Raw genomic sequence first — 20470 nt, forward strand, 5'->3', positions numbered from 1 at the left:
AAAATTTTTTTTACAATGGCATCACTTGTGGATGAACTGAAAATGGAATTTAAAAAATATAAAGAAGAGGAACAAGAAGGGAAGGGCTCTCTTGGCTCCGTTTTTCAATTCTTAGAAATGGCGATCTGTACCTACGAGAAACTACAAGAAAAGACTGTGCAACAAGAAGATTGGGACAAAGAAAAAGCCATCTTTAATGAACAAGTAACTTTATCTGGGGAAGAAAGGGGAAAGGGGAAAAAGAGAATGGAGAATTTAAGACCTAAAAAACAACCAAAAAGGGAAAAATAAGGTGAAAAGTGGATATAATGTTAGAAAGCAACAGAAAGGGAACACAGAAGAGGGAAATGGAGGTGGAGAGACAGGGGGCAAAAGGGCAGAGAGAAGAAGCAAGGGAGGAAGGAAGGGAAGAGAAGCTATAAAGGTGTGGAGCAAGTTGTAAAGAAACAGGACTTATTCAGAGATAATGGGTAAAATTTTAACTGAAAAAGCAATTCTGCAAAGCTACATAAGATTGTATTGTTATATTTGTATTAGAAATAATGTTAGAAAATTGGAAACAACATATGATTAAAAAGTGGGATAAAATACTCAGTGTAATTCAGTGAAACTTTTGTGAACAAAACAAATGAAATGAAATAAATGAGAGAATTGAATTAGGAAGGAATGTTTATAAGTGTTCCCATAGAAACATGATACCTATTTGAAGATTCATAATGTGTAAAATGTTTAAGATTTAACATGAATATTAATATTAACGATAGAATTGAATTGGTATGGATTGTTGTTTTAATTATATTATATATGTATAATTTTTTCTCTTTTTAAAATATAGTGTGTAGCTTTAGAATGTACTAAGCAGAATCCGAATGGAAGTTATGTATTATATTAAGTGTTATAAATTTAGGGGAAAGATATAAAGGCGTCATACTCCAATCAGTGATTACAGGAGAAATTTTGTTTAATGAGAAAAGATAATAGACAGCTGAAACAGGACAGACAAAGAATATAAATATAATGATCTGAATTGAGATGTAATAAATAAAATAAAATTAAGAAAGTTAAAAGAGGGGAGAAGCTATATAGAAAATGTAGAATGGTAATAAGATATGGAATGGTATATAAAAATGAGCATGAACTTGAATTTGTGTCTGTACGAAGAGATGGAACCCGGGATCAAGCTGCTTTCAAAAAAGATGTTTTATGTTTTGTTTGTTTGTTTGTTTTTAAAAATCAATAAAAAAATTTGGGGAAAAAAAAAGAGGCGTCTGGCCAAAGTTCTCCTCGAAGGCTTCTCAGATGAGGGCTTGTTGTGGTGTGGGTGAATTTCTCTGTCCAGAGCTATGGACAAGGTATACCAGTCTTGTAATCGCTCTGGAATCCCTCGGACACTGCAGGCTTTTCTGACTTCTTGATCAATGGCTTCTTTGAAATAGTGCAGAAGGATTTTACCAGGCCAATGCCCCAGGTTTCCTGTGACCTGTCTAAAGTCCTAAACTAAGTCTTTTATGGGTCTATTACCTTGTTTCATCACTTTTAGCATGGCTTCATTTTCATTGGCTTGATCTGGGTCTTCAAATCTGGACCGGAATAGTGCAACAAATCCATCAGCATTATTTAATTCAGGAGCACCCTCATTGTGTAGCTGGCCTATCCAGTCAGAAGCATCTCCTTCATTCATGATTTCTGAAATTACCGATACTAGATCACACTCGGTTTTGTAATGCTCTCCATACTGATCAATGTAAGCCCAGTTCTGCTGAGGAAGTAAGCCAATTTTGCAGGTTTTCCATCAAACATCGCTCTAAATCGTGGTGGTGTTGGCCTTGCTGGGGGTGCAGGATGTCCAGCTGGTGGAATGGCCATGGCGGCTGGAGGCTGGGCAGACACTGCTGCTGCGTGGGAGCTGGTAGAAGGACAATGACCTGCTGCTGCACTGCTGCTGGCGGCTGATACGCAGAGATGGGCAGTGGGATCCTGGGCAGCAGTGCTGCGGGCTGCTGGGCTACAGCTGGTGGTGGGGAAGGGACCTGCAGCTGTGCTAAAGGAGGTGTTGCTCCCGGCTGCTGGATTGGACTCCATTGTTGTGCAGGGACTGTTGGGGCAATTTGGGCCCATGGTGGTTCTGCAAATGGTGGTGCTAAAGGTGCTGGCGTCCATTAGCACTGAATCCACCCATGACCAGAATAGAAACCCCAACTGGGGGGATGCATTCAACGGGGGATAGCATGAAAGCAGGTTGGTGAGGTGGGGCAACTGGAGGTTGCAGCATTTCAAACGCTGGTTACATCTGCTGTTTCCCACCTGTGGCTTGCTTTCGTTGCCCAGAACCAATTCCTCTGTCATCTCTGACTGAGTAAAAAGATGCCGATGCAACACTGGCTCCACTGCCAGGTCTGGATCAGGAAAAGTGAATGTGAGAGCATCTCAGCTGAGGAGGTTGGGAACGTGCGACATAACCTCCCACTTCAAGACTCTCAAACCATTCCAGTAGTCCGGTCAAGATTGGCTTCGAGGCGGAGACTCTCTGCAGCAATCCTGGTATGGGCAACTGCAAGGGGCAGGTGTGGGCTAAGGTGGGACTGCTGCAGCCCATCCCCCAGCAGCAGAACTGCAAAAGAGCTCAGGGGCCGATCGCAAGGAGTCCCATGCTCCTGGGAAGACAGGAAAGAAGTTCTCCAGTTCACTGGCCTCCCACTCTGTACCTTGTCAACTGGATTGTTTCTCTCCACCCCCACTTTTCCTGTTTTGTCTCTCTGATTGATGCAGGCAGTTGTCAACCTTATCTTTGCTGTCCATTGCAGCTAGGAATCTCAAATGAGGCCAAGAATGAACTTTTGTGTTGTAGCCATCCCGGGTGCTAAATCAGCCTCTGTGAAGTCCTTGTTGGCCAAGGTCTTGCTTGCTGCCTGCTGAAGTACCTGGACTCCCAGTGATGGAGGGAGGGGCTGGAGCTACTAGTCAGGTGGCCAAGCTAAGTGCCTAAAGACTAAGTCCCATCACTGGAGTCCAGGTGTCTCAGCTATTGATGAACGAGGCCTTGGCCAGGCTTCTAGAGAGAAAAGGAGTTTGCAAGGGGCTGATCTAACACCTGGGCTGGCTACAACACAAACATTATTGTCTGCCTTATTTGAGATTCCTAGCTGTAATGGACAGCAAAACTAGGGTTGACCCTGGCTGCTTGTCTCCACCACATTGCTTCCTGGATGTGGCTTACAGCTCCAAGCCTGAAGTGGTGAGAGGCGAGGGCTGTCTTGGCGCCACCAGCTGGTGCAAATGTAAAGCGACAAAGGAGGAGTGCTGTTGCCACACAATGGCAAGTAAAGGGGCGCTTTGCTGCCGCACATTAAGCTGTAGGCATTGTTATTGCCGCTTCGGCCCACCTGCGCTACCCCTCTTTCCGCAACAGCACCATTACCTTGTTCCGGCTGGTGAGAGCTGTGCTACTCCTTGCATGATGGTACCATTTCTTGTACCATCCTCTATAGCAGAGATTTCTACTCCTACCATGAACAGCCTGGCATCTTCCATATCCTAGAGCTCTGGTTACAGGACTGGCCCATTGGTCGTCCCAGAGCAGGTCGATGCACCTGAGTGGAGGAGATGTTCTGGGATGACAATTGGGCCAGTCCTGTGACTACAGCTCTAGTGTCAGCCCGACATCATCCATGGGCTGCCATTCAGGGGACGGGCTGGCCATGGACGTTGCTACGAAACCCTATGACTCCCGATCATGCAAGCTGCAGGCCTGGACATTGCTATGAAGCCATGTGACACCTGGTCATTTAGCTGCTGCAAGCCTGCAGGCATAATTTGAGCAATGGCAGAAGAGCTGAGAGGGAAATTGCATAGGACTGACAGCTGGGAGCAAGCTCCTCTCGGGAAGACTGAGTTTGTGCCTGCTGGTCGGGGCATGCCGGAATAATTGGTTGGGGCATGCCAGGATAATTGGGGCAGAGCACATTGGGTGTATAAAGGTGGTGGGGAGGGCTAGTGATTAGCCCTGACTTTAATTTCTGTTAGCTTTCATTGTCTAGCAGCTGGTTATAGTTAAAGTGCCAGCACACATTCCGGAGAAAGATAAATGGCTTACATCAAACCCTGTTGTGGCTGTTGTGCTTTTTTTCGGCATGTGACGGAACCTGACATCTGGAATATGGGACTGACTTTCCCACTGATGTCAGCAAGCCACAGTCAGTCTGCCTGTCTTCTTTTTCCTTCACTCAGATTGACCATAAAGCTTCTCCTTGATAAAAGAAACACAGAAGAGGTTCCTGGAGGACAGCGTGCCTGGACCCAGAGGTCTTGCAAAAGCAGAGACAGGCAGGAGGCCCAAGAGAAAGCACCTGATCCAGGCACACAGCATCCCAGCACAGCACTGTCCTGAGTGTCAGCCGTATACCCACCTGCCAGCCAGACTGGCTCAGAAGCAGCACATACCCCAGTCATGGCTGGATGTGAGGCCTGAGGTGGAGGGGAGGGTGAGTGGGCAGCAAGTGCCCGGAGGCCCTGTGGAAACAAAGAGGCAGGCCTGAAAGGCGGCTGACCCTCACTGTTCCCCCCGAGGAGGCCTTCGGTTGAGTGCAGTGGGTCCACAGTGGATTTTCCTCCCCTGCCGCTAGCCTTATCATCCAGTTCCAGCCTGTGGGGCTCACACCACTCTGCTCACCACAGCTGCCTGTGAAGGTAAGGTCTGCACTCGGCCAAAGGTCATGAGCCAGCAGAGGAACCCAGCTGGCAGAGGGGCGATGCGACTGGCTCAACCTCATGCTCTTTGGCCACTGGCATCCATGGCAAGTGAGGCCCAGCAGTTGCAGAGAGACTGGGTGCGGGGCAAAATGTGGACTGTGGGGGCAAGAGGCAGTGGCTCAGCCTGGCTCCTCCTCCTCTCCGCCACCAGCTGCAGGAGAAAGGGAAGAGCAGTCAGGGATTGGGGGTCACAGTCAGCCAGGAAAGCTGAATCACTGCCCAGCCCAGAGCAGGGCCCAAAAGCAGGGCCATGTCCACACATCCCCGAGGCAGCCCTTCGGCTGAGCGTGGCATGCCTGGAGTGGATTTTCCTGCCCCGCTATTGGCCTTACCTTCCAGTTCCAGCTCACAGGGCTCATACTACTTTGCTTACCATGGCTGCCTACAAGGGTAAGGCCTGCACTTGGCCAAAGGGCAGTGACCGGTGTGTGGGCAGGGTGATGTGGGTAGCGCAACTTCGTGATCCCGTGTGGGCTGGATTAATTGCTTTGGCTGGCCATATTTGGCCTTTGGGCCATAGTTTGAAGACCCCTGATCTATATACTGCAAAAGCCACATAGAAGGCTGTGAAAAAATCTACAGACCCCTTTCATCCTGGATATAAATTGTTTCAACTCTCAAAACAATGCCATAGGACACTGCATGTCAGAACAACTAGACACAAGGACAGTTTCCCCCCACCCCATGTCTTCACTCTGCTATAACAATTAATTCCCACAACACTGTCAAACCATCTAGAAAGGCAGTATTACCATCATATTCTCATATTTCCTATTCCCTATCTCCTTATTTTCTTAGGACTATAAAATTGTTATCTTACGATTTGTTTACTTAGTATCCTAATATGATTTATGTTGATTGTTTATTTAGTATCCATGACTATCACTAAGTGTTGTATGTAATGTTTTATGATGAATGTATTTTTACAATGATAATTATAATGATCTATCACTATTGTATGCAAGAGCCTATGCACCAGAGACAAATTCCTTCTGTGTCTAATCACACATGGCCAATAAAGAATTCTAATTACTCAACTCAGTATCTTGCAGTTTTCATAAAAAGTCTTCTTCAAGTTGATCTTAACTCTGGTTATTCAGTAATTCTTGGCAAATTGGTTTATCTTCTCCCAGGTGTTAAATTTATTCATTTATCAGTTTAGTCTACAGTCCCAGTTTTCCTGGTTGTATTTCTTCTTCATACTAATCAGAACAGATCCTCCTTTGCTTCTGATTTGCTAAGGTGGAGAATAAAAATTCTAATAAGAAACTCATTTATTCCTTTTTTTATCCTTAAATTTTGGAATGACTATGAAAAAAATAGATAATTTGGCAATCTAATAAAAAACCCACTTTAATCAATCTAAGGAAGTAATTCAGAGAAGTTTCAGATGATAAATTTTACTCAAATATCACCAGTAAGACTTTTAATATAATATGCATACTCTATAGTCTTAAACTATTTGAAGTTTTGACAGTGAAATTTTATCTGCATTGAGCCACAAGCATAAGTAGCAGATGTACACAATAAGTACATAGGAATCATCACCTCAGAAATGACAATGGTATTTTGCTACTACTGTATATTATCATACTTCACTCAAATGATGAGTAATAGAACTAGGTAACACTTCAACGCAACACTATCTTTACTTAGGACTTTGTATAGATTTTTAAAGGATGGGGAATAGAGAATTCTTATTCTTAGAGAATTCTGTAATCTTTACAATACAAAGATCAGAAAGGGAATTAGAACAATGTAGTTTTTTTCTACATTTTGATCAATCCTACATGCAGGAGTCGGACTTCTATTTTACTTCCGCTACTGCGGGAATTCATCTCTCTACGGCCAAGTAATAGTAAAAGCCCCTGAGAAGTTCAGAAGAATCAACAAAGGTCCCTTTGTTCCTTTGGCAATCTACTAAGTTAGGGGTGTCAAACTCGATTTCATTGGAAGGCGGGTCCAGCATCGTGGTGGAATGATGGCAATTCTGAAGCTCCTGGCAAAGCTGCCGAAACCCCTACAGCTGCACGATCCAATTGGACCTGAACCATCCCAGAGAGACAGTTAGTGAAGGGAGTACATCCTGTCAATCCCAGGGACATCGCAAAGGAAAGCTCCTGAAGTGTGGCAGCAGAGGGAAGCGGCCATTAAAGCCGCTAGAAAGCTGTAACAGCTCCAGAAAGAAAGAAGATCAGAAGAGAAAGTATGTCGGTTTGGGTTGAGAAGGCGGAGCTACGTCGCCGTGATGCAGCTGCAATCTCGGGGCTCCGAGATCGCAGCTGATATCTTTGCCCCTGGTCGGTCCCAACGGACCTAAACCGTCCCGTAGAGACGGTGATAGGAAGGGGTGCATTCTGTTGATCCCAGGGACATCGCTAAGTCCCTGGTTGATCCAGGAGAAGCCCTTTTACCATCGGCGGAGAGACAGCCATTAAGCTGCTGAAGCTGGGACAGCTCCGGAAGGAAGAGACAGAAAGAGAAAGTGTATCGGCTGGTGAGGACTTTTTTTTTATTTGGGACTTAAGGACACTCTAGATGAGTAGAAATCTGTAAGATTTTTGACAGAACTTGACAAAATTGACTTAGCAGCGATTTTCTAAAGAGAAATGTCAAAGTGAGGCTTCGCTTTTATTTTTACTTTTTTTTTCTTTATTGAACTTCTATTGCGATCTAGTAATTGTAACTAGACTGGTTTTTTCTCTTATATGTACCTACTTTTTTTTCCTCCTTTTTGACTGTTTATATTTTTAGAACAGAGGCTCCCTTTTAGTAATTTTTTTCATATATATATATATATATATATATATATATATATATATATATATATATATATATATATATATATATATATGGATCTTTGGTTATTCGGTTTTCTCCCGCGTAAGATTCAAAGTATCTAGGCAACGTTTCGGCGAGGTCCCACTCGCCATCTTCAGGCTGGTGCTTTCGGCTTAGCACTATATATATACACACACATACACACACACATGTATATATATATATATTTTCTTTATTAGACCTTTTAGGGGAAAGAAGGGGGAGTGGATTAAGGACACTTTGTAACACTGCCAACTAGAGGCTTGAAAACACTTTATTTGAAGCTGAGAAGATTGTGAAAAATTCTTTGTCAAGGACACTGGAATTTGATAAGATAGAGGGAAGTATATTGGAGAATGTTTTTACAGGTGTCCTTTGGGACTTCTACTATCAATTGAACATTTGAAGTTTGGCTTTGAAATTTGTGGAGAAGCCATAATAAGAGCCTTGGATAATTAAATAAAACGCAGTGTGCTCCTTTTTTTATTTTCTCTTAGCTGTCTTATCCCTCCTCTGTAATCCCACAGTATCCTGTAATATTTGTATATTTATTTTTTATTTTATTTTATTTTTATTTTTTAAAGGGAAAGCCTCAGAATATCTTTTTCTTTTTCTTATTGGGACTTTTGCCTCTTTCATCTTCATTTTTGATTCTCTTTTATGGCTATTTTTTATTTTTTGAGACCTTTCAATTGGATTAAGGTGTGAAGAACCGGAAGAACTCTTTTCTCTCTTTTTTTTCCTATTACTTTTTAATATTATTGGGCTTATTCTTTTTCTCTTTATTTTTAATTTTTATTTTTGAATTATAATTTTATAACAGGATTAAGGTCTAGAAGAACCTGAAGAATCTCCTTTTTATTTTTAATTTTTTTTTCTTTTTAATTTTGGGCTTTTAATTTTTTACTGGCGTTTTTTATGTTTTCCTTTTTCCCAACTAGATTATAATTGGCTACTCTACTAATTGGATTAAGAGAGCTGGAAGACCCTGAGCTACCCAAATGAGTAAGAAAATTTTACCTTCTGGTATTTCAACTTCTGCTCCTGCCTCCCCATCAACTGGAGGACGACTTTTAACAATGGCGAAGCAAGATAAAGCACAAGTGGATTTAACAATGGTTATGCAAGGAATTCAAGAATTCAAAACGAGTATTGAACAAAGAACGGAGAGTATTGAACAAAGAATCGGGAAGACTGATGAAAAAATTGAAAATATTCAACAAATGATGGTGAAATATGATGAGAGACTCCAAAAAATTGAAGAGAAAGATAAACAAAGAGACGAGACAATTGGAAACATCGATACTAGATTAACAATGGTTGAACAAGACAAAAGTGGGATGTTGAAGTGGGAGATGGACAGGTCAGAATTTTATCTCAGATTTCAAAATATAGAGGAAGAAAAAGGACAAGACTTGGCTGCAGTAATGATAGAAATCTTGGCTGGAGCACTGGGAATAACAGAGGAAAAGATGATGGATGGAGTAGATGAGATATACCGAGTCTTCACAAGATATGCGACGAGGAACAACCTACCAAGAGAGGTCCATGTCAGATTTACCAAAAAAACTATTAAAACACAAATATTACAAGTGGCAAGAGAGAAGGCCTTGAAATATAAAGACAAAGAGATTGTGGCCTTAAAACAAGTACCTAGAAAAGCTAGAGAGATGAGAAGAAAATATCGATTCCTGACTAAAATGCTATTGAAAAAAGAGGTGAATTACAGATGGCTGATTCCAGAAGGATTAATGTTTACATGGCAAGAACAGAGACACAGAATTGACTCAATTGAGAAAGCAGAAATATTTTACAATGAATTTTTCGAAAGAAGAGAAATAGAGACAGAGAAAGAGAGCATCTCAACCGAACTTCAAGAGGATCAAATGGGAATGGGAAAAGAAGAAGGTGCAGTAGGTGGACAAGTGGAGACCAGAGAACAACGTGAAGTAAGATCTACGAGAGCTGTTAGACCTAAATACAAAACATAATCATGGAGGAAAAAAAACTGATTTCTATAAATATAAATGGACTTAATTCACCTACCAAAAGAAGAAATTTTTTTTCATAAATTAGAGAAGTCAAAATTTGACATAATTTGCTTACAAGAAGTACACATTAAAAAACAACATCAACAATTATTGGTACGATCAAAATTGGGGAAAATCTTTACTTCTCTGACTCATTGTAAGAAAAGAGGAGTGGTCTTGTATATTAAAGAAACTATTCCAGCAAAACTGATTTATACTGATGAAGACGGAAGAGTATTAATGGTTGAAATAGTGGATAATAATATAAAAACACTCCTGGTTGCAATCTATGCCCGAACGATAAACAAGAAGAATTCTATAAAAAATTACATATGAAAACAATGGGACTGGACTATATTAATATAATTATGATGGGAGATTTTAATGGAATCGTAGATAATAAACTGGACTATACAGCGACAGTATCAAGACAAAATAGACTCTCCCTAAATCTTTTTTCAAAATGATAGATGAACTAAATTTAAAAGATATATGGAGAGAAAGAAATGCTAAAACTCAACAATATACTTTTTATTCAAATAGACATTTATCATGGTCCAGAATAGATATGATTTGGATCTCAACAGAATTAATATCTAATACTCAAGAAATAAATATTGAAACAAGTACATGGGTAGACCATAATCCAATGACAATTAAATGGAAAGGACAAAAAAGAAGATCTAGATGGACATTAAATAATACTATTATAAAGGAAAAAGACTTCACACAACGGATGGAAAAAGAATTGGCCTTCTTCTTTAGTGAAAATAAAAAAGAAGATACTTCAATACAGAATGTTTGGAATACAATGAAGGCATATGCGAGAGGATTAATAATAGACTATACAAAGAAAAAGAACATCAGGAAGAGGCAAACCATCAAAGCTCTAGAAGATGATTACAAAAACTGGAAAAAGAATTACAGAAAACGCCACAGAAAAAGATATTAAACTTAAAATGGACATAATTAAACATAAAATGGGTCAGGCAGAGAAAGAAGAACTGGCACAAAAAATTAGAAGTGCTAAACAGAATTACTTTGAAGATGCAAATAGGCCAGGTAGATGGTTAGCATATAAACTGAGAAAGGAGAAAGAATCAAGGAAAATATTACAGTTAATAGATGATCAAGGCCAAATGTGCTATGGTAATAAGGAGAAAAAGGCAATTATCCGAGACTTTTATGGACAGCTATATAAACAGGAGGATCTTGATGAGGAAAAAATTAAACAGTATTTACAAAATGCTAACCTACCTAAGATACCTGAAGAAATTGAAAAGATGTTAGAAAGTACTATAACAATGATGGAACTAACTGAAGCATTCAACAGACAGAACAATGGAAAAGCACCAGGTCCAGATGGGCTTCCGGCAGAATTTTATAAAACACTACAAGAATCGTTGAGTATTCCACTGCTAGAAGTCATGAACGAAGTTATGTTAAATAAGAAAATACCTAAAACATGGTCAGAAGCTTATATTACACTTATCCCAAAAAGAAGGGGCTGATCCATTACAAATTAAGAACTATAGACCTATTTCTTTATTGAATGCAGACTATAAAATCTTCGCTTCAATTTTGGCAGAAAGGCTTAAAAAATACTTAAATAACTTTATTCACTCTGATCAGAATGGATTCTTACCAAAGAGACAAATTAAAGACAACATGAGGGTAATTTTGGACACTTTGGAATATTATGAGGTGCATCCTGAAAAACAAATGGCTTTGATATTCCTAGATGCCCAAAAGGCATTTGACAATGTGAATTGGAGATTTATGTTACTATTATTGGAACAGATGGGCTTTGCCAGAAAATTTATTCAAGCAATAGAAGCCATATACTGTAAGCAAACGGCAAAAGTAATGATAGAGGAAGAATTTACAGACTCTATTAATATAAGAAAAGGCACAAGACAAGGATGCCCATTATCACCTCTACTATTTGTACTGACTTTGGAAGTGTTGAATAGAAATATCAGAGAGGACCAAAATATAAAAGGAATGAAAGTTAAAAAGGAGGAATTCAAATTGCAAGCCTTTGCGGATGACCTGGTCTTTATTCTGGAAGATCCTCTAGAGACAGCTTTAAAACTATTGGAAAAAATAGAGACGTACGGTGAGATGGCGGGTTTGAAAATAAATAAAGATAAAACAAAGATTTTGACAAAGAACATGTTATTAAGACAAAGAGAAGAACTGGCAGATCTATTGAAAATTCAAGTTACGAACAAGGTCAAATATTTGTGGATACATTTGATACCAAGATGTACTACATTGAAAGAGAATAATTATATTAATCTTAAACAGCAGATAGCATTTGATTTGAAGAAATGGGAAAACCTACAACTGTTATTGATAGGTAGAATTTCAACAATCAAGATGAATATTTTACCCAGAATTTTATATTTGTTCCAAACAATACCAATTAGGCTTGGTAAAGATTATTTTGAAGAATTAAATAAAATTGTGTTGAAGTATATGGCAAGGAAAGAAAGCGAGAATAAAATTAAAACTCTTACAAGATGCTAGAATTAGAGGAGGATTTGGCCTTCCTAATTGGGAGTTGTACTACCAAGCTGCAAATTTAATGTGGGCCAAAGAATGGATAACATTAAGAAAGACTAGATTGTTGACACTAGAAGGACATGATTTATTATTGGGCTGGCATGCTTTTCTGTGGTATAAGGGAACTAAATCGCAGGGCTATTTTAGAAGGCATTATATACGGGAGTCTTTATGGTTGAATTGGGAGAAAATTAAGAGACAATGTTATTTGAAAATCCCAGTTTGGTTATCTACTATTGAAGCTTTTTCTTATCCTATAACATATAAGAAGGAACAAACAGTAAGATATGGGGAAATATTGGATGAAAAGGGTGAACTTAAAACAATGCAAAATTTAGAAGAACAAGGTATAAAGATGAATTGGTTTTCATATGTGCAAATACACTCAAGGTATCTTAAAGATTCTAAAACAGAGGGATTTTATGATAAAATGACTGACCTAGATAGGATTTTGACAGGTACTGATGAAAAAGTGATCAAAACATTATATAGTTATTTGTTGGAAATTAAATTAGAGGAAGAACAAGTTAAAGAAACGATGATTGCTTGGGGGAAGAATCTTGGATATGGGATTGATTTAGAGAAATGGCAAAAATTGTGGTCTCAAAATTATAAAATGACAATGTCAACAGCATATAAAGAAAATTTGTATAAGATGTTTTACAGGTGGCATTTTCCCCCGACAAGAATAGCAAGAATGTTCAAGAATAAGTCTGAAAAGTGCTGGAAATGTCATCAGATACCTGGCTCATATTACCATATGTGGTGGACTTGTGAGGACGCTAGAAAATATTGGACTAGAATTCGCATATGGCTGGAAAAAATGACAAAGAAACATATAGATTTGAAACCAGAGATTTTTTTATTGGGAATCTTACCGGATACATATAATAAAAATTTGAAGTATTTGATTGTAAATGTGTTAACAGCGGCTAGGATTGTATTTGCTAAAAATTGGAAGAGTGAGAAAATACCATCAGAGGACGAAATTATTAAGAAAATATTGGAATGTGCTGAAATTAGTAGATTGACATTTGAAATTAGAGAACAAGAAGATAAACAATTTTATGAAGTTTGGGACCTTTTCTATCAATGGCTAGATAATAAAATATAATAATAGAATATTTAGAAACTTAGGAAATAATGAATATATACTCCTTTTTTTCTTTTCTTTTCTTGACACTATTTTTATAAAATTTTATTGAGATAGAACTGGTATGACTTTACGATTTGTTATAAAATAAACTAAGTAAATTATAGTTATCTCGTTAAAGTATGAATTAATAAAATTATAGTCAAATGATTGTTTAATAATGATATTAGGTTATATAATTGTTGATTGATAATATGAGTTATTATTTAATATAACTACAATGGAGACTATGAAATGGATGCACAAAAAAAAGTGGTAAACCAACCGATACACTGTCTGTAAATTTATGAAGAAGGATGATGCTTTTATGTTTTATGTTTTATATGTCTTTGTTCGTTGTTAAAGCCAATAAAACTTTTTTTCAAAAAAAAGAAAAGAAAGTATGTCGGTTTGGGGTGAGAACTTTCTTTCTTTTTCCTTAAATAAAAATAAAAGAGTACCCTAAGGGGAAAGAGTGTTTAGAAGAAAGAAGATAGAAAAGTGGAAAACAGCAGTGAAATAGAACATATTGCTAGCTGTCAAACTTTATTTGAATTATTTTATTTTATTTTTTATTTTTCAGAGAATTTTTTCTGGTGAACTGTACTGGACTTTGAAATAATAATTAATAGAAGATTAACTTTAATTTTTGTTTCTAAATTCAAAAGTTGGACTACTTTTCCCTTTTACTTTTTAAAAGGAAACTTTGTTAGAATGGGCGTTGGTAGAAGTTACCGTGAACGCCTTTTCTATCTATGCTGCGAGAGAGCCCAGGACGGGTTGACTCCTTTCTATGACGTCATTTAGCTGAGTCTGTACAAAGATATAAAAGCCAGCCCCCGGGAGAGACCCCAGCTTTGGCGAAGATACTTGACAGACTGAAAGATGTCTCTGAAAGCCCAAAATAAATACAGAAATATATCTTACCCTCTCTGGACGAATCAAGGGAAGGGCTGGGCTCTCTCACAGCACAGATAGAAAGGGCGTTCACGGTAACTTCTACCAACACCCATTTTCCTCCATGCTGCATCGAGAGTCCAGGATGGGACATACAAAGCTTGCATGTCCACGGGCGGGTCCTCGTCCGGCTCATCACACCGACTGTGGAATCACTCGTTGGAAGCACCCGTCTGCTGAAGGCTGCAGTCGCCGAGGCAAAAGCATCCAGACATAGTGTCTGATAAAAGGAGACGGGGATGTCCACGTGGCTGCACAACAAATCTCCAAGAATGCTTGGGTCGCCCAGGCAGCAGAAGTGGCCGCGCTTCTGGTAGAGTGTGCCGTCAGACCTCAGGGAACCAGGAGGTCCACAGCTTTGTAGGCCTGCTCAATGCAAGACCTGACCCACCTGCTAATAGTAGGAGAAGAGGCCTTGTGCCCCAAGTGAGAAGGGAAAAAGGAAACAAACATGGCTTCTGACTTCCTGAAGGAGGAAGTGCGCTTAATGTATATTCTAAGAGCCCTTCTTACATCTAGCATGTGCCACTGCCGCTCTAAGTCATGGTACGGGAGAGGACAGAAGTCAGGCAAAACAATGTCCTGGGACCTGTGAAACCAGGTGTTAACCTTCAGAATAAATGAGGGGTCCAGACGAAGAACAACCCTATCATTGTGAAAGGAACAAAGGTACTGTCTGATGGAAAGCGCAGCAAGCTCAGAAACCCTCCTGGCAGAAGTGATGGCAACAAGAAACACTACCTTCAGAGTCAGGAAATGGAGAGACACTGTTCTAAGGGGTTCAAAGGGGGGCTTTGTAAGGGCATTAGGGACATATGAAGGTCCCAGGAAGGATACCTGTGAACCACCGGAGGGTGCAGGTTGGAAGCCCCTTTCAAAAACCTCCTGACTGAAGTGTGATGGGATAAGGAAGGAGCGAACCCCATGAAAGGACTGAGGAGAGGGCTGCAACCTGCCTGCGTAAGGTGTTGGGGCCAAACCTTTCTCCAGCCCATGCTGAAGGAAGCTAAGAACTTCTGGCAACTGGGCTGAAGCAGGAGAAAGGCCTCCACCATCAGGAAAAAGCCTTCCAGGTGGCATCATAGATGCACCTTGTAGAAGGTTTGTGAGGCGCCAGGATAGTGAGGATAACCCTTTCTGGAAGATCAGCCTCCTCTAGCCACTGCCCAGCTCAAGTGCCACATGGTCAACTTGAACCACTGGGGCTCTGGGTGGAGCAGGGCCCCCCTGGTGAAGGGAGATTAGATGGGCTGAGATCCTCCAAGGAGAAGCCACTGATAGGTTGACCAAGTCCGCAAACCAGGGCCTCCTTGGCCAATAGGGTGCCAGGAGGAGGAGCTCCATGCGTTCCTCCAACATCTTCAATTACTGCCGGAATGATGGGAGGCGGGGGGAAAGGCGTAGAGGAGACCCTTGGGCCATCTGCACTCGAAGAACATTGGTCCCCTCCGCTCCCTGGCAAGGAAACCTGGTGAAGAATCTGGTGACTTGGGCGTTTTGAGGGAGTGGAGAAGAGATCCACCTCCCGTGTTCGAATCTGAGGGAAAGATCCCTGAATAGAGACGGAGGAATGGACCATTCTGCCTGGTCGACTAGGCTCCTGCTGAGCCAGTCGGCCTTGGACCGGAGTCGACAACAGGTGTTTCTCTGCCCATAACCCCAACCGTAGTGCCTCTCTCATGAGGGCTTTGGACCTCGTCCCCCCTTGCCGGTTGACATGAGCCTTTGCGGCCATGTTGTCCATAAGGACTAGAACATGAGAGCTGGTTACTGGTTGCCTGAAATGCTTGAGAGCCAGAAAAATGGCTCTGAGCTCTAGCCAATTTATGGGAAGGGTCTGCTCTGATCTGGACCAAATGCCCTGAGCTATCTGGCCCTGCATGTGGGAACCCCAACCCAGGAGGCTGGCATCGGTGGTTATCACTAGACTGTCTGGGTCCCTGAACAGGAGTCCCCTCCAGATTGACAGGGAATGCCACCAATTGAGAGATCTCCGTATTTGTGGCGGGAGTGGGACCTTGATGGATGAGTGGCTGGTTCCTGCTCGTTGGTAGGGAAGCAGGAACCATTGGATGGAAGTCGGGAGTGGAGCCGAGCCCACGGGACGATGCCAATACAGGAGACCATCTTCCCCAGAAGTTTGGACAGCAGTGACAGGGGACAATTTGATGTTGCTGGATCTGGCTGATGATCTCTGCAAGGCTCTTTCCATGAGCTGGGGACAGGAAAACCTGGCATGACGTGGTACCATGACTGCTCCCAAGTGTTGCAATTTGGTTGTGGGAGAGAGCTGGCTCTTTTTGGTGTTGATGGAAAATCCGTGGCTCTGGAGACGCGGACAGGGTAATTTGCAGATCCTGGTGGGCCGCAAGGATGGAAGAGGATAGAATCAAAATGTCACCCAAGTAGCATTGGATCCTCACTGGAATAGAACGCAGAGATGCCATCAATGCTGCCAGAACCTTTGTGAAGGCCCTTGGAGCCAATGAGAGGCCGAGAGGAAGTGCTCAATACTGGTAATGGGTATTCTGATAACAGAAATGGAGAAACTGGCAACGATGAGGCCAAATTGGGATGTGGAGAGTAAGCCTCAGTGAGATCAATGGAAGAGAGGAGGTCACCCTCCGAACCGCTCTCTAAAATAGAATGCAGAGCCTGTATTTTACAAATTGGTTGAGAAATTTTAGATCAAGGATGGCTCGCCACCCCCTGAGGCTTTGGGAATGATGAAAAGGCGACAGTAAAGTCCACGTCCACGTTGAGAGGGTGGAACAGGTTGAATAGCCCTGATTTCAAGAAGGTGCTGAATGGCCTGATTCATGAGGGGCTTGCCTGGAAATGTCAGAGAGACAGGACAGATCAAAAAATTTTGAGGGGGTGGCATTAGGAAGTCCAGTGTAACCCTGACCTAATAGTGCTGAGCACCCAGGCGTCCAGTCATTGACTCCTCCCATTTGGAGGCAAAGAAGGCTAGGCGACCTGCGATGGGTGGGGAGAATGAGGGATTACTTAGAGCGACGGAGTAGCGACCCCGAAAGGGCCGTTTACCAGTAGAAGGTTGTTGCCTGCCAGATGCTTCTGCCCGTTGGTCTTCGTGTTGGGAGTACGGCCTGTGAGTGGGGAAGCCGAGATGGGGTCTCCACTCGGAAGGCAGGAGGCGATAAGGAGCAGGGCGATAGTAGGCTTTCTTCACAGAGAAGAGAGAAGAATTTTACGTTTATCTCTGGTTTTGATAAGATAAGGTTCCAGAGCATTGCCAAAAAGCTTATCGCCTGCGAATGGAACTGAAGCCAGCTTCCATTTTGGGCGTGACTCTGCCTGCCAATTTCAGACCATGAAAGTCTTCTTGCTGATACAGAGATGCCATGGCCTTGGATGTAAATTTGGCAGAATTGAGAGTGGCATCTGCAGTAAATTCCGCCGCTGCAATAATCTTATTATTTGAGACCGAAGGTCAGGAAGCAGAGCAATCTATTCTGGAGTTAGGCGCAGCCTGAGATGGATGCCCTCATGAAAAAGGATGCTGCTGTTGAAGCCCGAACAGCCCAAGCAGTGGCCTGGTGATTGCGCTTGAGGAGTCTGTTCGGAGCATTTATCATCCGGTTTCAGGATATCTTCTGGCTCTGTGGGAGTGCCAGAAGATGAGAACAAGGCCCAGAACCGGAATGTCAACAAAGGCACTGCCAGAGGCATTGTCAAACTGCGCTGACATTGTAGAAATGCTTATCCAGAGAAGATGGGCGAGACCTGCTGAAGGAGAGCGCACTGTTCCCTTAACCATGTCCAGGAACAAAATGGAGAAGGTAAAATCTCTGCATTCACTACAGGCTTGGAGAAGCGAATCCCCTTGGCTGGGGATTTCCTTGTGGCTCGGGAGCCACTTCCTCTGGTGACAACAGCAGTGACCAAGGCCTTGCTGAGTAATGGCCTGAAGAGAGTAGGTTTGAAGACCAATGCAGAGGATGTCTGCTCTGGGTGAGAATCTCTTCCTCTGAAGATTTTGGTCAAAATCTCACCCTCTTCACACTCTGAATGAGAAAGAGTAACATGTTCAGATGGTGAAGGCCTTCCTTCCTCATCAACCTCCTCCACATTCTGGTAGAGAAAGAATGGACCCTGAGATCCTGGGGCCTGTGTAAATCAGGATGATGAGGCAAGGAACTTATAGAATGAAAAGGAAGGAGAAGGGCCTGAACCCTTTCCGGAGGAGTTGAATAATTTGCTTGAAGCCTTCAGCCAATCCCTGCCTAATAAGCTAATGAGACAACATCTTGGATATCCCTTGTCTATGCTAAAGGTAGAGGCACAAGGCAGAAGGCCTGCTGCTGTGGGAGTGAAGGTGGCTTCAGGCGGCCCTGGAACTGAGGGAGAGGTTCGAGGGTCTGGAGGAGAGGGAGGAGCACAGGGCACAGAAGCCTGTTGGAAATAAGGCCCAGATCTGCTTAGATCTGAGGATCTGATGATGTACAACAAGAGCCTCAGGAGACCAGGATGGAGGATGGAAAGGCTCATAGAATAACTTCTCCTCTGGGAGGGCTTGGTTGGGGCCCAGTATCACCTGAAACATGCTGTAGTTGCACTCCTTCTGTTGAATAGTTCTGTGGAACTGCCTCTCTAGAGCTGCATGTCTGCGCTTCTCTGACCTCAATTCAGCCTGGAGTTGCCTTCTTAGGGGCTAGAGCCCCTTAGCTTTGATTTTAGCCAGCCACCTCCCTCTGGACTGATTGTGTGTGTTGCCTGATCTTTTTCTCTTGTCGGGCTTAGAGACTGTTCACTAGGGAAAGCTCTGCCTGAGCCTTATCTTGCTCCATTTGTAGAATAAAGGCTCTTGTGTTGGAAAGAAACTGTTTAGAAATTTTCTATTAAGCCCTTAGGGTACATAAATGGCCCCGACACAAAATGGCCATTCACCTTATGGTGGAAGAGCTTGAATCAATGTGGCCGCTGACTACAGGAAAACAGGCTCCAAGATTGAAAGATGACGCTCCTTAAGCTATACAGAGCCCCAAGCAAGGGAAATGTCAGCAAAGGAAAAATGCAGCAACCAGCCACCACGATCAGCTGGCTTGTGCTCTTATCAGTTTTACGATCGCTCCAAACCGCAGGCATGGGGGAGGTCTGCAGACGGTGCCCAGCTTGCCTGCACAGAGCTCTGTAACGCTGCTCCCAAGCGTTGCAGGAGAGAGAGGCCCTGCTCTCCTGGAAGAGCAACTGCTCTGGGAGGCGGCTGAAAGAAAGGAAAAAAGTACTGAAGATCACTGTGGTACTGTCTAACAAAACACTCTCAGAAAACAGCTACTGACTGAAAGGAGCCAGGTCAAAAGCTGGGGTCTCTTCCAGGGGGCTGGCTTTATATCTTAGTACAGACTCAGCTAAATGACGCCATAGGAAGGAGTCAACCCATCCTGGGCTCTCGATGCAGCATGGAGGAGAACTTATTGGATACAGTATAACCAAAAGGAAAGCTATGCAATACTGCCATCTAGAGGTCACATATATTTAAAAAAAACCTGGATTTTTCAACAGAGACTAAATTAAATTGTTTTGACTACAGGCTGTTTAGAAAAAGAAGATAGAGAGTGAGCACTGAAAACGGGTGCTACTCTGCAGACTTTAATAAATAGCCAGAAAGTTAAATAAAGAGAAAAGATTATTGCAGGCACTTGGACAATATACTATTGATGTTTTTGACTTTGGCTTTTGGCTTGCTGGATGTTATACTGAGACATAGGTTCATCTTGTGACTTAAAATTTAAACTATAGCTGGCAATTTTAAACTGTTTTTTCTTTCCTTATTTTTACTGCTGGTGGCACTTTGGGCCTACTTGCTTTTTAACATTTGGTTTGATTTTGGAACTTATTGTCTTTTCTGTTTTTCCCTTTTTTTCTTTTTTTTTTTTTTTAAAAAACTATTAAATACAAAAGTTAAAATACACAAATACAAAAGTAAAAAATACAAAATTGTACAAATAAACATCATAACAAATTCTGTAGTGCAACATTCTTATTTTCCTTTAGTACAGTTTGATAGTGATTTAAATATTCCATCCCTAGATTATTAAGTGGCGGTTACTATCTATCTATTGTAAAAAACCTATATTAATAATATATATTACCTATTAATCATTTCTTACTCTAGATTACAACTATATAATTTTATAAATAAATCATTTATTTGGCTTAATCAAAACAAAGGAGGATCTGTGGTATAAAT

At 41.7% G+C, this 20470-nt stretch overlaps 1 protein-coding gene across 1 annotated transcript in view; it reads right to left on the reverse strand.

Annotated features, from left to right (window-relative positions):
* Positions 1-20470, reverse strand: part of EXOSC7 (exosome component 7) — a 133716-nt gene that overhangs the window by 35794 nt on the left and 77452 nt on the right. The window lies entirely within an intron of this gene.

This window comes from Notechis scutatus, chromosome Z, assembly GCF_049901735.1.
Source record: "Notechis scutatus isolate UNSWTSFEM ecotype Mainland chromosome Z, rNotScu1.2, whole genome shotgun sequence".
NCBI classification, from domain to species: Eukaryota; Metazoa; Chordata; class Lepidosauria; order Squamata; family Elapidae; genus Notechis; species Notechis scutatus.